The 21,072-nt window shown below is 42.7% G+C and overlaps 1 protein-coding gene across 3 annotated transcripts in view; it reads left to right on the top strand.

The window, feature by feature from the left end:
- LOC115073676 (tripartite motif-containing protein 59-like) overlaps positions 1-21,072 on the top strand; it is a 112,289-nt gene that overhangs the window by 76,189 nt on the left and 15,028 nt on the right. The window lies entirely within an intron of this gene.

The following is a 21,072-nucleotide window of genomic DNA, read 5'->3' on the forward strand; positions in this document are numbered from 1 at the left end:
GTAGATCGACCCTGCTTCAATTTCAAGAGGTAAGAAGTGTTTTGTTTTGTTTTTTTCTCCCTTGGGTGAACAGCATGGACACCCAAGTCCTGGACATCAAGAGCACCCAGTGCTGCTCCTTTCCTGGAAGTGTGTTTCCTGGGGTCTCTACATGGATGCACAAATTATGGACCTTCTTCCATTAAATAATGGTTGTCCCCTATTTGTTCATGCTGGACGTGGCCTGCTTTTTTTATTCTATTTAATTGAACATTCCATGTGCCAGGCTTTTAGGAGTCATTTGGGGAAAGTTATATTAACATCAATTAGTGGGCAGTAGATATTCCTACATGTTACCTTGAATTGCAAAATTTTGATTAACAATATTCTGATACATGCCATGTGTGTGGCTTTTTTTTGGCTCAGTTCCGATGAGCAGAGGCTAACATCATGAAAGACTAAATTAATTCTTTGCTTCCGTGTTTACTAATGAGGATGTTGGGGAGATACCAGTTCCGGAGATGGTTTTCAGGGGTGATAAGTCAGACGAACTGAACGAAATCACTGTGAACCTGGAAGATGTAGTAGGCCAGATTGACAAACTAAAGAGTAGCAAATCACCTGGACGGGATGGTATGCATCCTAGGGTACTGAAGGAACTAAAAAATGAAATGTCTGATCTATTAGTTAAAATTTGTAACCTATCATTAAAATCATCCATTGTACCTGAAGACTGGACGGTGGCCAATGTAACCCCAATATTTAAAAAAGGCTCCAGGGGCAATCTGGGTAACTTTAGACCAGTGAGCTGGACTTCAGTGCCAGGAAAAATAGTGGAAACTATTCTAAAGATCAAAATCGTAGAGCATATAGAAAGACAGGGTTTAATGGAACACAGTCAACATGGATTTACCCAAGGGAAGTCTTGCCTAACAAATCTGCTTCATTTTTTTGAAGGGGTTAAACATGTGGATAAAGGTGAACTGATAGATGTAGTGTATTTGGATTTTCAGAAGGCGTTTGACAAAGTCCCTCATGAGAGGCTTCTACAAAAACTAAAAAGTCATGGGATAGGAGGCGATATCCTTTCGTGGATTACAAAAAAAAAAACAGGAAACAGAGTAGGATTAAATGGTCAATTTTCTCAGTGGAAAAGGGTAAACGGTGGAGTGCCTCAGGGATCTGTACTTGGACCTGTGCTTTTCAATATATATATAAATGATCTGGAAAGGAATAAGACAAGTGAGGTTATCAAATTTGCGGATGATACAGAATTATTCAGAGTAGTTAAATCACAAGCAGACTGTGATACATTACAGGAGGACCTTGTAAGACTGGAAGTTTAGGCATCCAAATGGCAGATGAAATTTAACGTGAACAAGTGCAAGGTGTTACATATAGGGAAAAATAACCCTTGCTGTAGTTACACGATGTTAGGTTCCATATTAGGAGCTACCACCCAGGAAAAAGATCTAGGCATCATAGTGGAAAATCGGCTCAGTGTGCTGCAGCAGTCAAAAAGCAAACAGAATGCTAGGAATTATTAGGAAGGGAATGGTTAATAAAATGGAAAATGTCATAATGCCTCTATATCGCTCCATGGTGAGACTGCACTTTGAATACGGTGTACAATTCTAGTCGCCACATCTCAAAAAAAATATAGTTGCAATGGAGAAGGTACAGAGAAGGGCAACCAAAATGATAAAGGGGATGGAACAGCTCCCCTATGAGGAAAGGCTGAAGAGGTTAGGGCTGTTCAGCTTGGAGAAGAGATGTCTGAGGGGGGATATGATAGAGGTCTTTAAGATCATGAGAGGTCTTGAAAGAGTATGTGAATCAGTTATTTACACATTTGAATAATAGGACTAGGGGCATTCCATGAAGTTAGCAAGTAGCACATTTAAGACCAATCGGAGAAAATTCTTTTTCACTCAATGCACAAAGCTCTGGAATTTGTTGCCAGAGGACGTGGTTAGTGCAGTTAGTGTAACTGGGTTCAAAAAAGGTTTGGATAAGTTCTTGGCTTGGAGGAGAAGTCCATTAACGGCTATTAATCAAGCTTACTTAGGGAATAGCCATTGCTATTAATTGCATCAGTAGCATGGGATCTTCTTAGTATTTGGGTAATTGCCAGGTTCTTGTGGCCTGGTTTGGCCTCTGTTGGAAACAGGATGCTAGGCTTGATGGACCCTTGGTCTGACCCAGCATGGCAATTTCTTATGTTATGACTGAAAAGCAAACCTTTGCGCAGGTGGTGAGAGACTGAAGATCAGAATAGTCAGGCCCCAGTGGTTGCCAGGAGCTGCAGAAGCAAATGTGATGCTTGCTTGTCGGATGCTGAGAAGGAACTACTTTGCCAAGCTGTATGTGAAAGCTACAAATTGCTCTTCCAATCAGTCTTCCTTGTCTACCAAAAAAAGTATTTGGGAGAGGATTGCTCTGGATGTCAACTCCCTGCTGGTCAAAAACATGAGAAACAAATCCAGTACTGCTGGCATGAAACATGAAGGGAGGTCAAAGAAAAAGCTGCCAAAATTGAGGTGTTAGACCAAAGAACTGTACAATACAATTTTTAGTTTTGACCCCCATCAGTTTATCCTGAGCACACTTTGCCCAGAGATTGTGGGTGCATCATATGGGTGAGACACATGACCAAGCAAAGGTATGATTTTTGAATGTGCTACAGTGTTTGCATTTGTCTTTTGGGCATTTGGGTGGTCAACAATTGAATATAAAGAATTGCAGCTAGTATTTCTTTCGCCACAGATCAAGGAGTCAGTTCCCCCCAATACCAGACTTCACGTTTCCAAATTCAACACAAGTGTCCCCTGCCAACCAAGCCCACTTGTCGGAGACCCAGCCCGAGGTCCTTATCACTCTGAACCTGTCGCAGATTATACCAGAAACTCAGGGAGCTGAGACAATGGTACCAGATTACCTGGAAGAGGCAGTCATGGTCATCGATGGGCTGGGCACTGACTTTATGGCCAACCTGATATCAAATGTGAAGTGGCATGACAAGTTTGTTGCCCAGGGTTGGCAGTCAATACACTTGGAACTCCAGGAAATTCACAAGGAAAATGCAGCGGCAGTGGCTACTATGGCCCACCTGTTGGGCGAACTAATCTGCGCCGTCAAGGATGTAGCCAATGTATTGTGGTTTGGGAACCAACCATAATTTTCTTCTGTTTGCTTACACACAACTAAAAATGTTTAAGCAATGAGTTGTCTCTTATGGCTAAGGGTTAGACAAAGGGAAGACAGCCTTGCTCCAGACAAGGGCAAGGTCATGGTGAAGTTCTATGCCCTAGGCCTGGATCAAAGCCTCACCTGTGCAGACTCATTGGACTGGGTAAGTGGAGACTGGGGTATTGCTTGGGCCCAGAACAAACATATTCTACAGCACTGGTTCACTTAACCTTTTTGGTTTGTGGTCCATCTGCAACAGGGTCCACTGCATTATGGCTCAACATCCACTTCTTTTCACTCTCCCCTCCTGCCTCCATGTGGTATAAGTCTCCCTTCCCTCTGCACCTAGATCATGTCTCTCCTCTATCTTCTTCCCTTTCCTATCCCCACCCCCCTACTGGCACCAGCATCATCACCTTCCCTCTCCTAAAATCTCTTCCTTTGTATACCAAAGCTTCCATGGTCGTAGGCAGTCACTTACACTACAACAATCAGTGCCTGACAACCAACATTTAAAACTATTTTGTATTTTTTCACCCAAAAATTTATAAATATATCTAAAATTAAACATTAATATACAAAACAATATAAATGAAATGGAGGGATTGGGATGAAGGTGGGGACAGGGATAGTGTCACTGCCAGGAAAATAGTGGCTGGCTTCTGCGACCCAGGCCACAGCCATGAGCTCTAGCAATAACTTGGAGTAGCCCAATCATTTGCTCAGCTGGCCATGCCTCGATTCTGCCAAGTTGGCCGCCATCTGCACTATTTAGCCCTTCCATTGATTCCAGATTCTGGCTCAACTGGACCTGCAGAGCCAGCACTTATTCCAAGCATGCCATGATGGGAGAAGGCATGCCTTCTTCCCATAGCCAACCCTTGGGTGCAGCATCTGTCTCCCAGAACTGGTGAACCATAGATGCTTCTCCAGAGAGCCCTTGGATGTCTGCCAGTGACCTCCAGGGACAGGGGAGTGGGAGCTCCAGGCCCTGGTGTGGGCGGAAGTGGAGGGTGCAGTGCCACCTCATGGACTGCCTCTTGCTGCAGCAGTGGCAGTGCCACCTCTTCATTCTTCTGTGTTGGTGTCACCTGTATGTCGTCGTCCTCTGATGTGCTGTTGTCTGAAATGATGATAAATATCAAAGTGTCACTAACATTAAAGGGAGGGTAAGGGGTACTGAAGGTAGATGCGGGGGAATTAGTGGTCCAGATTTATCTGTTTTACTCTACAGATAGACAAGATGAGTTTCTAGCAAACCTAGAATTGCCACGCATGACTATATTAAGAACATTCCATACTGGGTCAGACCAAGGGTCCATCAATCCCAGCATCCTGTCTCCAACAGTGGCCAATCCAGGCCATAAGAACCTGGCAAGTACCCAAAAGAAGCTGGCAAGTGCCTTATAAAACTTGTAGACCGCAAGTTTCTTACTACTTTTGTTTGTCATATGACAAAGTACATATTAACTGTTACTGGATGATACTGTTTTAACTTCTTCCAATAAAGGAGTCATTGCATACATCAATGTACATACTCAATTGCAATTTTGCCTTATACCTTACTGGCAGCTTTGTATTACTTGATACATATGTGGTGTTTAGAGAAACCTGCACATCCTGTCAATTGACACATTTTGCAACACTAATCTGCCCTAATCTATTTATTTATTTATTTATTTTAATTTTTTATATACCGGCATTCGCGATGGGAGTCGCATCATGTCGGTTTACAATTAACAGGGTGTGACAAGAGGAGAAAAACTTAGAATCTAGGGGAACAAAGTACTGTTCTAGACATATCCATTGGTATTTCAATAGCCTAAACATTTTTTATTATTTTTTTTTAAAGAATGCTGTGTTTACTATTTCTCAGGGGTTTTCAACATGTGCCTTTTCAATTTATCAAGAGTTCTCATCAGCGCTGGAACTGAAAAGCCAACCTCGGAGTGACGAGTGCTTCATTGGGTGGCTTTTCAGTTCCAATGCTGAGAACTCTTGCTAATTTAAAAGGCACAGGTTGGTTATTTTGTAAAGTTTCTCTGCCCCTGAAACAGTGTCTTCGAAACGTCGGGCTTCCTTATTAAATGATTTTTGAACACTGCATGGACTTCTCATGGATATTATCCCTTTATTTTTTTGTTAAATGTTTCAAAAAAAAAAATTCATAATTGGTGGTGTGTAGGTCCTATAATTGTGTGACAGATGTAGTGGTAGAAATATCTTTGACTAAGTAAACCACTTGGTATTATGAAGATCCCTATACTTGTAAAAAGAACCTTCTGTGGTTGTTTAAATTTAAACATACAAGTTCCAAATTTCTAAATGTATTACTTTAGTGGGTTTTTTCTAAATTTTGTATTACTGGGTTACACTATTTTTGGACCATTTGAGTACTTTGCATAAATATATATTCCGTAATTAAAAAATAGGATATTACAAGCCTGGGAGACCGGGCATCCAAACAGCTGATGAAATCTAATGTGGATAAGTGCAAAGTTTTGCATATGAAGGGGAAAAGTAATCCAAACTGTAGATGCATATTGATACCACCTAGGAAAATGATCTAGGTATCATCTGCAAAGCTAAGAAATCCTCTACTTAGTGTGCTGTGATCAAAAAAGCAAACAGTCTTAGGAATTATTGTAAAACAAATGGAGAATAAAATGGATATCTGTTGCTGCATGGTGAGACTGCACCTAGAGTATGGTGTACAATTCTGTTCACCACCTCCGTTATAGCTGAACTTGAAATGTTATAGAGAAGGGTGACCAAAATGATAGCATGAGATGGCTTCCTTAGGAGGAAAGGCTATAGAGGTTATGGCTCATCCTGGAAAAGAAGCAACTGAGGGGAGACAAAATAGAGATTTATAAAATCATGTAAGAGGTGGAACAGCTAAACTCAAATCTGTTTACTCTTTCAAAAAATATATAAATTCACCATCTATAAGCAGGGCTGAATTAGCCATGACATCTGGGTGATATCATCTGGCACCTAATACTTTTTTTTTTTTTCTCTTAGCTCATAGAGCTTTTGTTCTGAGTATGTACAGGAGCTCCCAAGAGGTCACTACCTCATGAGTTCTTCAACCTATTTTATCAGAGCTATTGCACTAGTGTGTACCCTTAACGGTTTTCTCTAACTTTGTCTAGTTTTCTATTTTTGCTTCTCGATAAATATTATTGAAGTTGCCCCGCTGCCTCAGCAGCCCCTCAACAGCACTATGCAGTGCTATTGTAAATATACCCCTCACCTCCTGCGATTGTGCAATTGCAGCAGAAACCTGATAATTACTTTGCTGCAACTCATTTTAAAATATGCCACAGAATCTGTGGTCCAAAAAAAGTGTTTAATACATATTTTATCCTTTGACCAAAGCTGCAGGGAGTTTGCCTCTCTTCCATTTCAGCTCTTTGCTCCTGCTCCAGCCTCTCCCCTCACAAATAGCTGCAGAGAATCTTTTGTTCCACCATGCCCTTTCGTCCTGTCCAGAAGTGAAGGAGTGAACAGAGAAAGCAGTCTGGAATCCTTGTCAAACCAAAGATTGATTCCTGGATGTCTGTATAAAAGAATTCCATCTTTATACAAGGATGTTTGCACTTGCATATGTGGCCAGCCATACACCATCAGACATAAATGTTTTGGAACGCTGCAACTGCTGGTGTCTCATAGAGGACATTTATTTCAATTCATAGAAGCCTTGATGAAGAAGTTTGAATTTGTGCTAATTCACTTTTTTTTTGGTATGTTGCTATGTACCCAATATATGTGCACGTAAATCTCTCTCTAATTGTCAACATGAGAAATTGTTGATACTGAGCATTTTCAGCATGCATACGTTCATATACTCGAAAGACAAGGACTTTCTTAAGAAAATATAAAATGCATGCTTGTACTATTTCAGTTCAAAACAAAAATGACAAGTTTGTAGTCCTGACTTGACAAACTGTAGGTACATTTTTTATTTGTATATAGTTTAAATGTTTCAAAACAAACATGAATGATATTCAATAAATCAGTGAATGTTTTGCATAGTAAGAAACCTTATGTGAAATTATGCAAATTTGCCACAATTACCACACAATCTTGAAAAATCTGCTGTAGGAATTTGGGGGCTCTATCTGTATGGTATATTTAGTGAGGTCTATACTTTGTTTACATCTATTTATGTGTGTGTGTTCTAAGCTTAAAAGTTGAATTAATTTCATAGAGGCAACTTATGCCCTTTTTACAGATATAGCCTGTAAGATAGTCACAAAGGCATTTCCTCTCTAAGAAGTTAGAAGCAGAAGCAGGAATATGAGTAAGAAATTGGAGTTTAAATACTTTGGATATTATACAAAAAACATAGCAGGAAGGGAATTGCTAGCATGAAAAAAGCAAGGACCTGAGAACTGTATCAGAACTTAGCATGACTAGATGTTCATACAAGTAACTGAAGATGTAAAAATTTGGAAAGTTCTATGACCTTTTGCTAAACAGGCCATGATGACTGCCTATGGTCTAACATTGCCAGCCTTACCAACTCATCATATTGAAAATGAGCTCTAACCAGTTGACAGTGGGCCACTAATCGGGCCGATACAGTAAACCGAGCGGGCGAGCGCCCAGGCCACTCTCCTGGGCGCGCGATTCAGGAAGCAAAGGTAAGCAAATTAGGGCCCGCGGTAAAAAGGAGGCGCTAGGGATGCTACTTATTGACAGAAGCAGCGGCTGTCAGCAGGTTTGACAGCAGATGCTTAATTTTTCCGGCGTCTGTTGTCTAACCTGCTGACAGCCATAGGTTGGGAAAACGGACGCCAGCAAAATTGAGTTTCAGTCTTCCGGGCCACGGGCAGATTATTTTTTTTTTGGGGGGGAGAGGGGCCTCAGATTTAATATCATTATGATATTAAGTCGGAGGATGTACAGAAAGTATATTCTGCTTTTCTGTACACTTTCCCTGTGCCACCAAAATTAACTTCTCCCTTTGGGCAGGCGTTAATTTCTGAAAGTAAAATGTGCGGCTTCAGGGATTGCCTCAGACCCCCTATCTGATTATCCAGAGCATTTTTTTCACCAAACAACCTCTCCTATTCCTTGGATAAGTTAAGCAAGGCCCTGGGAGTCAGAATGCTCAAGGGCATGGACTCCCATGCTGAAGTTTTCAGATTTCACCAGTTTCTGTAAAATCCAACCAAACATGCAGTGATCCCGGTACACTCAATCCTGCAAGATTTACAATGTGGGAAAATCCAGCATTCTGCTCCCCAATAGCCCAGATGCTGGACCTTTTAAGTGCAGAGTGTTGCAAAACCCTGGGTTTTGAATAGTCCAGTTCATGATCCAGTCATTTGTAGTAGAATTGCCACTGAAAGGGGTAAAGACAATTTTATCCTGTACTCCACCAGGGAAAGATCCTATGTCGTTGGACAACTTTGGGGAAAGGTTTTTCAGAGTTGATTTCTCAGTACCCACATCACAGCCCATTTATTTTACATGATACAGTATTGCTTTAAGAAACTGAAGCTCCTCATAGGGTCCAGGAAAGGAGACCTGTTGGAGTATGTGCAGGCTTTTCAAGTTGCAGAGATGTGAACATGTTGTTTTTGATCTATAAAGGAATTGTTTGATATTGCAGCCAGATCCTCTGCAGGAGCCATTGTAGCACACCAAATGGTTTAGCTGACAGGCTGTGAGAATATGTGCATAAGTTAGCAGATGTTCTAGAGAATTTTTGGAAACAAGCCCAGAGAAAGGGTCACCCCAATCAAGGAGCAACATGTTGCTGTGCAGTCTCTCAATGGGTTCTAAGCTGCTGTTCTCTTAAAATCCCTTGCTTCACTTTTAAGTGTTACCACTGGAATTAGCAGAAAGGGAGTCTGGAAGTAGTATCATGCACCAGCTATGTTTCCACAGCAGCAGCTTCTTATTTGTGGATAATAACATGAGATGACAGTTGACGATGCTACAACAAGCCCAGCCCAAACTCTTGGGTCTAAATTTTGACAAGCCTCAACCTCACTAATAAAAGGGATAATCCATTACCTAGAAAGATAACCAAGAACTGTCGGGTCCTCAAAAGTGTGAAATCCGGTTACCATTTATGCTTTTCCCGTCTTCCAGTGCTATCCCATTTTCTCTTCCAGTGCTATCCCATTTTCTCTGCAGCTGTGTCTCGAGATGGTCACTACTTTTCCAGCAGGCAATAGAACCTGTCCCTCCTGACCAACATGGCAAGGGTTTCTATGCTTGCTATTTCCTTATCCCCAAGAAATCAGGGGAGTTGAGGCCCATCTTTGATTTATGGAATCTGAACAGTATGGGAAAAATTCAAAATTCCTTCCACATCATCCTGCTCTTCGGTCAAGCAGGTGGTTGGATGTGTGCCCTGGATCTGAGAGATGCATGTGTCCATATACTCAGCCATCACTCTCATTGGCAATATCTTCATTCTGTGGTGGATTCCTCTCATTATTAATACAAAACTCCCTTTCCTACTGTTGGTGACCCCCAAGATCTCCACCAAATGCCTAGCAGTAGTAACAGCATATTGATCTGTACTGGGACCCATGCTTTTCAATATATTTATAAATGATCTGGAAAGGAATACAATGAGTGAAGTAATCAGATTTGCAGATACAAAATTATTCAGAGTAGTTAAATCACAATTGGATTGTGATAAATTGCAGGAGGACCTTGTGAGTCTGGAAAATTGGGCATCCAAATGGCAGATGAAATTTTAATGTGGATAAGTGCAAGATGATGCATATAGGGGAAAAATAACCCATACTATATTTAAGAGCATAAGAACATGCCACATTGGGTCAGACCAAGGGTCCATCAAGCCCAGCATCCTGTTTCCAACAGTGGCCAATCCAAGCCATAAGAACCTGGCAAGTACCTAAAATCTAAATCTATTCCATGTTACCATTGCTAGATAATAACCACCACTATTACTAAGTCAACTTCTCCTCCAAGAACTTATCCAATCCTTTTTTAAACACAGCTATACTAACTGCACAAACCACATCCTCTGGCAACAAATTCCAGAGTTTAACTGTACGTTGAGTGAAAGAACTTTCTCTGATTAGCCTTAAATGTGCCACATGCTAACTTCATGGAGTGCCCCCTAGCCTTTCTATTATCCGAAAGAGTGAAAAACCGATTCACATCTACCCGTCCTAGACCTCTTATGATTTTAAACACCTCTATCATATTCCCCCTCAGCAGTCTCTTCTCCAAGCTGAAAAGTCCTAACCTCTTTAGTCTTTCCTCATAGGGGAGCTGTTCCATATTGGGAGCTACTAACCAGGAAAGAAATCTAGGCGTCTTAGTGGATAATACATTGAAATACTCAATGTGCTGTGGCAGTCAAAAAAGCAAACTATGTTAGGAATTGTTAGGAAGGGAATGGTGAATAAAATGCAAAATATCACCTTGAATACTGTATACAATTCTGGTCACCGCATCTCAAAGATATAGCTGTGATGGAGAAAGTACGGAGAAGGGTGACGAAAACGATTAAAGAGATGGAACCAGCTTCCCTATGAGGAAAGACTAAAGAGGTTAGGACTGTTCAGCTTGGAGAAGAGATGGCCAAGGGGGGATATTATAGAAGTGTTTAAAATCATGAGGTCTAGAACGGGTAAATGTGAATTGGTTATTTAATCTTTCAGAGAAGAGAAGGACTAGGTGGCACGCCATGAAATTAGCATGTAGCACATTTAAAACTAATCGGAGAAAGTTCTTTTTCACTCAACGCACAATTAAACTCTGGAATGTGTTGCCAGAGGATGTGATTAGGGAAGTTTGTGTAGCTGGGTCTAAAAGGTTTGGATACATTCTTGGAGAAATCCTCTAACTACTATTAATCAAGGTGACTTCGGGAATAGCCATTACTATTACTGGCATTACTAGCATGGGATATACTTAATGTTTGGATACTTGGTAGGTATTTGTAACCTGGGATAGCCACTGTTGGAAATAGGATGCTGGGCTTGATAGACCCTTGGTCTGACCCAGTAAGGCAATTTCTTATATATTTTTTGTTTTTAAAGCCAACAGGGATTTAGCCAAAGGAAGCCTTGCCTTACAAATTTGCTACATTTTCTTGTGTGTAAATGAGCATGTGGGGAAAGACAGCTGAGTTGAGGTATGATAGCGGTCTATAAAATAAGTGGAATGGAATGAGTAAATCAGTTTACTCTTTTGAAAAAGTACAAAGACCAGGGGACACAATTAAGTTACTAGGTAATATATTTAAAACTAATAGAATGTTTTGTGGGGTTTTTTGTTTTTTTTCACTTAACGCATAATTAAGCTCTGGAATGCATTGCCAAAGGATGTGGTGAAAAAGAGCGCGATCGCGTACTTTTGTTCGCAGCAGGCGCAAACAAAAGTACGCTGGATTTTATAAGATATGTGCATAGCTGCGCGTATCTTATAAAATCCTGGATCGGCGCGCGCAAGGCTGCCGATTTTGGGCAGCCTGCACGCGCCGAGCCGCGCAGCCTGCCTCAGTTCCCTCCGAGGCCGCTCCGAAATCGGAGCGGCCTCGGAGGGAACTTTCTTTCGCCCTCCCCTCGCCTAACCCACCCCCCCTTACCTTTTGTCCCTCGATTTACGCCTGCTAGAAGCAGATGTAAATCTACGCACGCCAGCGGACTGCTGGCGCGCCGTCATCCGACCCGGGGGCTGGTCCGGAGGCCTCAACCAAGCCCCCGAAACGCTGCGTCATTCGGCCCCGCCCTGACACGCCCCCTTAAAAAAAACCCCGGGACTTACGCACGTCCCGGGGCTCTGCGCGCGAGGGCCCTGCTCGTGTAAATCTGGGCGGACTTACGCGAGCAGGGTATTTAAAATCCGCCCATATGTGTAGTTACTTAAAAAAAAACAAACAATTTGACACCTTCTTGGAGGAAAAGTACACTAACCATTAAGGTAAAGTTGCACAAAAGAACTGCTTATTCTGGGGATAATCAGCTTGAAATCTTATCTTTCCTTGGAATCCTGCCTGGTACTTGTGACCTGGATTGGCCACTGTTGAAATGGGGGCCAGGGCCTACTATGCACATCCAGTTCCTCTTGTTGCAAAGATCTAACTAAAACTCAGATGAGACTGGGGAATTTATCTTCCTCATCATCCCTTTTTGGCCCAGACGTCTGGTTCCATTCTTGCTGGAGATATCTATCCAGAAGCTAATTAGGCTGGAGAATTTTCCAGCTGTCATCACTCAAGATCAGGGGCTACTGTGCTTATCCCAACTTTGGGGCCTTTTCAGCCTGGATGTTGAGAGGATAGCCCTACAACCTTTGAATCTTTTTAAGGATGTCTTTCTCCAGCTTCAAGGAAGAACTCAACAAGGAAGTTCTAAGGCCTGGTAGAAGTTTTCTCTTTTTATGTGAGGAAAAAGCCTTTTCTTTCTCCTGCTCCACACAAAAATTGATTGCCTTCAATTTTGAGAATCAAGTTCTAAGACTAACTTAAGAGCTAACCTTAGTGCAGTTGGCACTCACTACCATGTAGAAGGTAGGCCCATCTCTGTATAGCTTTTAGTTAGATTAATGCATGGCTTGCTTCATTTTAAGCCTTCTAAGTCATAGGACCTCAGTGTTGTGTTAGGGTTGTCCTAATTTTTTTCAAGACTGAACACAAGTTTGAGGTAGTATACTGAAAAGAGGAAGAGCTAAAATGTTTGGAAATGTCCTGATTTTAGCCCTCCAGCTGTAGGTTAGCATCTGAACCTCCCCTGATATACAATACAGCATGTGCCTTTGTAGCTATACTATATTCAGTAAGCGTGGTGTAAAGTGTGAGAGATCCTTCTTAAAAACCTGGTTCTAGGTATTTAGCTTAGTCCACTTTAAGCCATACACAGGAAGGAATCTCTTCTCTCAGAGCATTTCCCTAGAAGGAGAAATAAGAAGCTAGGCCCAGAAAGAGTAGGAGGCCTCAGAAGTAAGTCTAGGGAAGACTAACACTGTATCCCATGAATTGGATTGTAACTTCTTTGAAACTGCCAAGGTAAGCAGGTCTGTTTCTGCTTCCTTTGTCTGTAATCAAGAAACGTTTATGAAAGTATAGCCAGAGTCCAGTTGGAATCTGTCCTCTGGCAAGCCAAAGATTCCAAGTGGACTCTGGCTACTCTTAAACATAAGAGATGCCATACTGGGTCAGACCAAGGGTCCATAAAGCCCAGTATCCTGTTTCCAATCCAAGTTGCAAGTACCCAAACATTAGATCACAAGCTACTGTTGCTTATTAATACCGTCATAGTAGTTTATGGATTTATTATCTAGGAATTTATCCTTTTTTAAACCTAGTTACACTAACTGCTGTAACCACATCCTCTGGCAATGAACTCCGGAGCTTAACTAGGTGCTGAGTGAAAAATTTTCTTCGATTTTTGTTTTAAATGAGCTACTTGCTAACTTTATGGAGTGCCCCCTGGTCCTTCTATTATCTGAGAGGAAACAGATTTACATTAACTTGTTCAAGTCCTTTCATGATTTTGTAGACTTCTGTTATGTCCCCCCTCAGTCGTCTCTTCTCCAAACTGAACAGCCCTAACTTCTTTATTTTGTCTCTTGCTTATACTTCAGGCCACAATTTAATCATAGGTCTAAAAGAATGACAAAACAGTAATTTGGTCCTGATTGGTAAAAGCATACCTTTTTTTTTGGAGTTAAGTTTGAGAACTGGTGGTCAAAATATTAGTTGCTAAAGAGGTAGCCTCAGGAGTAACACAGGAAAATACCACTTCACAGAAAATGGTGGATGCATGGAACAACCTTTTTAGTGGAGCCAATAAAGGCAAAAACAATTTGAGTTCAAGAAAGCATGGGACAAGAAAAGGGATCATTAATTGCAAGGAAGTGAGAGGGAAGGTATGAGCAACTGGGGTCAGCACTGTAGCAGCCAGTAAATAACCACCTAGGATTCCCAATATCTGCTATTATATTCTAGATTTCTAATAGTGAAGAGTGGCAGTAAGTCTGTGCATAAACTCCATCAGCAAAGATATTAAATAGTATCTACAAATGTCCAGAAAAGTACAGTTGAAAGTTGGCAACTCTGGGTGGTGGTCAGCTGATGAAAGTTCCTTTTTAAATTGCTTGACTCCTGTGAGCTGAAGTAGCTGATCTGGAAGGTCATATGTTTGGCATTCACTTTAACTCAGAGTTGGTGAGTTCTAAGCTCTAGTGACTTATCCAACTTAGACTGTTATTTTAATAAGTGGTTTTATGCATGCATCCTAAGTTCTACCTAAGGGGGTCATTTATCAAATTGCTTTATGGCGTTTTCGCATGCGAAAAGCACCGTAACGCATGATGCGATGCTAATTTGGAAAAGGGGAGGAGTTTGGGGTGGGATTTCTGGCCACAGTTTTAACACAGGAAATAACTACATCTGAGAGAGAGACTAGCTATAAGACCCTTATAGTACTTCTATTCCTCTATATGAGGCTCACCTAGTAACTCGAAGTGAGGTTTAAATAGTAGTGTAGGGGTTACGGGCCCCTTTGACATGCCGAGTGAGATGTACGAACAGAACAGTGTACACTGAGTTTCCTTACTCTGAAGGTCATCAAATCTTCAAGAGGGTACTGTTCTGTTGACATGTCTCACTCTGCATGTCAAAGGGGCCCCTAACCCCTGCACTACTACTTAAACCTCACCTCAAATTACTAGGTGGGCCTCAGAGGCATAAATACCTAAGTACTATGCTAGTCACTCTCTCGCTCTCCCCCCCCCCCCCCCCCCCCCCCAGTGGTTGTAGGTAGGAATTGAAACTTGTGGTACTCGCCGCGAAGCGCTAAGAGAGCCTATTTATCACAAAGTGCACTATTACAATAAAACACACCCTTTATCCTATCACATGCAACATTTACTGCATTTTGATAAATCTAGGCCTAAGATAGTGTTAGACTTCCACCTTAACCAGTCAGTTGTCCTTCCAGCTTTTTTTCTGAGGCAACGTCTATGCACAAATATGAGCGAGCAATACAGTTTGGCTTGCAGGAGAGCCTCAACCTATTTGGAATGGTTGAAAGCCCATGGAAAGTTCATCCAGCTTTTTGTTTGTTTTTTCATACAAACCTGGTATTGCCATTGTCAAGCGCATTCTCTATCAAATTGGCTAGTATTGTGACAGTAAAATAAACACTTAATACTGGCATTGGCATCTTAAAGAGAGATTTATTTAAAGTATGGGATGTCCCATGAGTGCCAGTACCAGTAAATCAATTCAGAAGCAGTCTCAGAACCTTGATACAATAGACCAGATAGGTCATCATCTCTAATTTACAGACCAATGAGCTAGTTTGTCTGCATAACATTTTACTAATTGGTTGGCATTATAAAAATTCAATCCTATTAATGAGAATGTTATGTCATGTGACTTCTTGTAAATTTAGCCCAGAAGGCAGGAACAAAACTTAAAGCTGACCCTTGACATAGTTTTTTACTTTTGGCATGCATTCTAGCATTTCAGCTTATTCTGGTATTTTAGCAACCTTGGATAATTTTTACAAGTATGATCAGTCAGTTTCACAGCGCAGTAATAGCTTCATAGGAAAACCTTTTCAAAGCAAGCACCCCTACACTAGAAGATTGCAGCTTTTATTCCTAGGTAGGCCTAAATCTGGTGGCCATGTCAAGGCTCATAGTGTCAATTGTGATGGTATTGATGGCCTACGTTAGATTGATCTGCAAGACTACAGTGTAGATTATTTTGCCTCATTTTCATATTGCATTATTGTTTGGACAGGGACTCCCAACATGAAAGTAGGTTAGCCAATCTGACCTGTGGTGTCTATTTGAACTGTAGAATCCAACTCATCCCTCCTAGGGCCCATTTTCTTTCAAGTTGTGCCTGTACAAAAGATGGAGAATACCAAAATGGTTTCTCATCAGTTTTTGTCACTTTTTTTTGGGAGGGGGCAGTCCTGTAGCTAGGAATTCCCCCCCCCCCCCCGCAGGATGTTTGTGCTAGCAAAACTCGCCCAACTCCCTTTGGCATTAGTTGTCTCTGTATAAACTAAATTTTATAGACTGAAGGGGCCCCCACATGGTTATATGGCAGTATATCATGCTGCAGATGCCTAGTAAAGATACAAATTTTCCTAGCATGTAGCCAGACTCAGGATCAATGGGTATTGTGCTCTCCTGATAGCAGATGGGAGACTGAGTCAGATTTCAAAGCTGTCGTCAGCCTACATATACCTGTGCAGCGTGCTTAGCTTCAGTATTTCTCAGTCTCCATAGCAGATGTGGACACTATCCCAAACAAGAATAGTGTAACATTTACAGCAAGAAAGAATGTACCTTAAGACAGCCCTGCTTCTCCAGCGGTGAAACCTAATGGTCCCTCCCCCAGTCGAGACTTTCCTGAGGCTGATTCTCGATATCCCTTAGAGGTGAGTCTTGGTCCGGCTGAATCCCGGCATGGACTTAGTCCCTAGGGTGACTGAAAGGCAGCGGATATAGATTCGAGCACAGTGATGAAGGTATTTCCCTCTCCCCCCGCAGCTGGAGAACACCTGGTGCGCAACCAGTAAGCGCCGAGACCAGGTAAGGTAGAAACCTTTTACTTCTAAGTCTCCAATCTCCAAGGTTCGAATAGCCGACCGTCCTTCCTTCTGAGGTTTTAAAATCGGGTTGAGCAGGCCCCGATTTGGTACGAGGGTCCACACACGTGGAGACCCTTGGGGAGGGTCGCCATCTTGCCTTAGGGGTCGTCGGCACCATTTTTCCCCCTAGACCAGCAGTATGCGCGGGGCAGGCCGGAGGCCCGAAGTGCCTAACTTAAACGCTTATCTACGGAGTAAGCGCACAGCGATGCTCACGTCTGTTGTGCACACAGCAACACGCAAAACTGTGCTGCACACAAACTCTGTTGCCCGGCGCACAACTTCAGCACAGACGCCCTTAACCAAGGGCATCTGCGCGCATAACTCCATGCTCGGGCAAGTCTTTAAGCCCTACACACACACAATGGCACTGCCATCCAAGAAAGCCAAGGGTCCCTTACTTTGCCCAGCCTGCCACTTAAGAGCTGAACAGCCTGGATTGGAATCCCTCCTGTACCAACAGTGCGAACAGAACCAGGGAAGAACCAAATCAAGACCCTCTACAGCCAGGAGAGGGATCCGGAACCACAGATGATGGCATCCTGGACCTAAGTATTTCCAACTCTGCTCCCCCACAGGAAAATTCCTCCGGGGCTACCACTACAACCCCCTCCCTGGGATAAACATGGACCCAGGAACCTTCTCCTGGGTGGAATTTTTCAAAGGGCTGCAAACCTTTGTCCAGGCATAGCCAGCCCCTGCCACCCACCTGACTCAAACCCTGCCGGAAGCATAAGCCCAGGCTTCTCGAGACATGCCTCTCCTTACCAAGAGCATCTCTGACGGGGATCCAGATGCCTCAGAGGACGATACAGATTCTGTGGAAGAAAGAAATTCCCCCAGGGACGGAGCCATACCGGATCATGCTCAGATTCTTCCACAAGGACGAATTACCAACCCTAGTGTCCCAGACTATGAATACACTGGGTTTTCCAGGCATGGAGTCCACAGCGGAACCAAGGAAGAATCCCATGTTGGTGTACCTCCGTAAGGCCTCATGCTATTTTCCTATGTTGGAGCTCATTAAGGAACTGATTGACCTGGAATGGAATACTCCAGAGGCCACTTTCAAAAGGGGGTGGGCACTAGAAGCCATATACCCATTGGAACCCATGGCTAAGGAACTTCTACGTTTCTCCAAAGTGGATGCTATGATCTGTGCAGTGTCAAAACGCACTATGATCCCAGTGGAGGGAGGAGCAGCACTGAAGGATGCCCAACTGCCATCCACCTTCAGACCCCCCCCCCCCGATATATGGGGGATGCCAAGTTGTGCTGAGGATTCTTGAATTAGTGCCTCATGCACTTCTCTCTGCGACCTGCGCAATTCTCCAGGACTCCAAGACAACCTTCATCCTCTCCCTCCCTGATGGGAAGGTGTTTGCATGGGTATCATCTCTGTGGGAGCAAGGAGATATCCTGCTTCAAGAACTGCAGCAGTATGTCAAGGTGTTGTAAGCAGGTCTTTGACAAGCCTGGCCACCTGTATACAATGGGGTCTGATCTGCTACATTTGTGCCAAGGTATAAAGACCCTGGCAGAGTACGCCAGAGTTCCGCCCAATGGTCTCTGAATTAAACTGGAGAGAGCTTAGCCTCCGGAGCATTTTTTTTTTTTTTTTAAGGACTATCCTCTCTGATTAAAGATGAGTTGGCTGCCTGAGAACTCCCAAATCCCTCAATGCCCTCATTGATTTGGCCGGGAGGATTGACAGACACCTCCAACAAAGGGCATGAACTACGAGGTCCATGATCCATGCAGTTGGCTCCATTCTTCTCACGTCCCCTTGCTCCATCATCCGCAGCCTCACCAGAAGAACCTATGCAACTCAGGCAGAGCCACCTTTCATCAGAGGAGAGACTTCGTCACTGTCTGGGATTATGCTTCTACTGTGCAGAGCAGGGACACCTGTGAGCTCAATACCCATTGAAGCCTGGAAACACCTGAGCCTAGGAGTCAGTGGGGAGTTAACCCTGGGCTGTGCACGTCCCTCTCCCCAGCTTACTCTTCTGGTGACCATAACGGATGGTGCCTATGAGTTTTCTACCCTTGCATTAGTGGACTTCAGAGCAGGAAGAAATTCATCATGAAGGCCTTGGTGGACCATTTTTAAACTTTAAACCGTTCCTAGAGAATCACTGCTTCTCATATATGATGAGCCTTTCCCTGGACAAATCCCCAAGATGATCGAATCTCTCCATTTAGAGGAGAGTTTTCCACGTCAGCGGAGGCTGTATACCCCATTGTTCTGGGACTACCCTGGCTACAGACCCACTCTCCTAGTTTCGATTGGGTATCCCTCCAACTGTCCAGATGGAGTTCTTGATGCCTTTCGTCATGTCTATTTCCCGTAAGATCTCCACCATCTGTTTCAATAGCTATGACTTCCCTGGAGGTACCATCCCAGAATGTCGCCTATGCAGATATATTCTCCAAACAGGCAGCTGATATCCTAACACCCCAAGGAAGGGTATATTCTTTCTCTCTCCTGGAGACCAAGGTCATGGTCCAGTATGTCCAAAAGAACCGCTATAAATGATTTTATACCTTCCACATCCCCTGCAGGAGCAGGGTTATTTTTTGTAACCAAAAAGGATGGGATGCTGAGCCCCTCTTCCACTCATTATGGAATTACTTGATCGACTCCAAGGGGCCAAGATCTTTACTAAACTGAACTTGCACAGGGCCTACAATCTGGTTCGTATTAAGAGTGGAGATGAATGGAAAACAGAGTTTAATATTCGAGATGGACACTATGAATACCTGGTTTTGCCTTTCGGCCTATGTAATGCTCCCTCAGTCTTCCAAGGTATGATTGAAATTTTCAGAGACCTCCTGTATGGGACTATTGGACGACATTTTCATTTTTTCCAAAGACCTTTCCTCTCATCGTCTGTCAAGTTCTCCAGAGATTTTGAGCCCACAAATTGTACACAAAGTTGGAGAAATGCTTATTTGAAAAGTAGAGTTGCCCTTCCTAGGGAACATAATTTCCAGCAAGGGTTTCCGCATGGACCTCGAAGGTGAAATGCATTTTTAATTGGCCACAACTCTCTGGCCTCCATCCTCTGCAGAGATTTCTGGGATTTGCAAATTTTTACTTCCATTTCATTCCCAATTATTTTCAGATGGTAGACCCCTCACAGCTCTTACACAGAAAAGGGAAAACACAGGATTGGCCCACAGAAGCAGTCACAGCCACCTTAAACCTAAAGCAAGCCTTCCTCAAAACAGTACCTCTGCCATCCGAATCCCACGCGCCCCTTCATCCTCGAAATTGACTCTTCCTTGGAGGGAGTAGGAGCTGTTTTAAGCTAAATCCAACAAGGGGATTCTTCGGCCCTGTTTCTTCTCTAAGAAGTTTTCACAAGCCGAACAAAATTATGGAATCAGGGACAAGGAACTGCTAGCCAAAAATTGGCTTTTGAAGAATGGAGGTACAGCAAGGGTTATTTTTCCCTATATGCAACACCTTGCACTTGTCCACATTAAATTTCATCTGCCATTTGGATGCCCAATCTTCAAGTCTTGCAAGGTCCTCCTGTAATCACAGTCTGCTTGTGATTTAACTACTCTGAATAATTTTGTATCATCCGCAAATTTGATTACCTCACTCGTCTTATTCCTTTCCAGATCATTTATATATATATATTGAAAAGCACTGGTCCAAGTACAGTTCCCTGAGGCACTCCACTGTTTACCCTTTTCCACTGAGAAAATTGACCATTTAATCCTACTCTGTTTCCTGTCTTTTAACCAGCTTGTAATCCACGAAAGGATATTGCCTCCTTTCCCATGACTTTTTAGTTTTCGTAGAAGCCTCTCATGAGGGACTTTGTCAAACGCCTTCTGAAAATCCAAATACACTACATCTACTGGTTCACCTTTATCCACATGTTTATTAACCCCTTCAAAAAAAATGAAGCAGATTTGTTAGGCAAGACTTCCCTTGGGTAAATCCATGTTGACTATGTTTCATTAGTTTTACATTTTTCAAAACTACTTGCATTTTGGCCACAAAGTAGATGCAAACTTCTGTGGCAGCATTCAGAGTGGAAGTGTGCGCATTCTTTCCCTTTTAAGAGCTGGTACATAGTACTCATGAACTCTTCACCTGCCCACAGTCTTAAACTGTTCCAAAAAGTTTGTTCTGTGCTTCTTAATTGTGCTACTGAATTTGTGTTCACTGCAGCACAGTTTTATTTGTCACAGTAATATAAATCAGGCGCACCATATTGGATGTGGAATTTCTACATATATATATATATATATATATATGTGGGGGAGA

The sequence above is a fragment of the Rhinatrema bivittatum genome, chromosome 1, assembly GCF_901001135.1.
Source record: "Rhinatrema bivittatum chromosome 1, aRhiBiv1.1, whole genome shotgun sequence".
Taxonomy (NCBI): Eukaryota; Metazoa; Chordata; class Amphibia; order Gymnophiona; family Rhinatrematidae; genus Rhinatrema; species Rhinatrema bivittatum.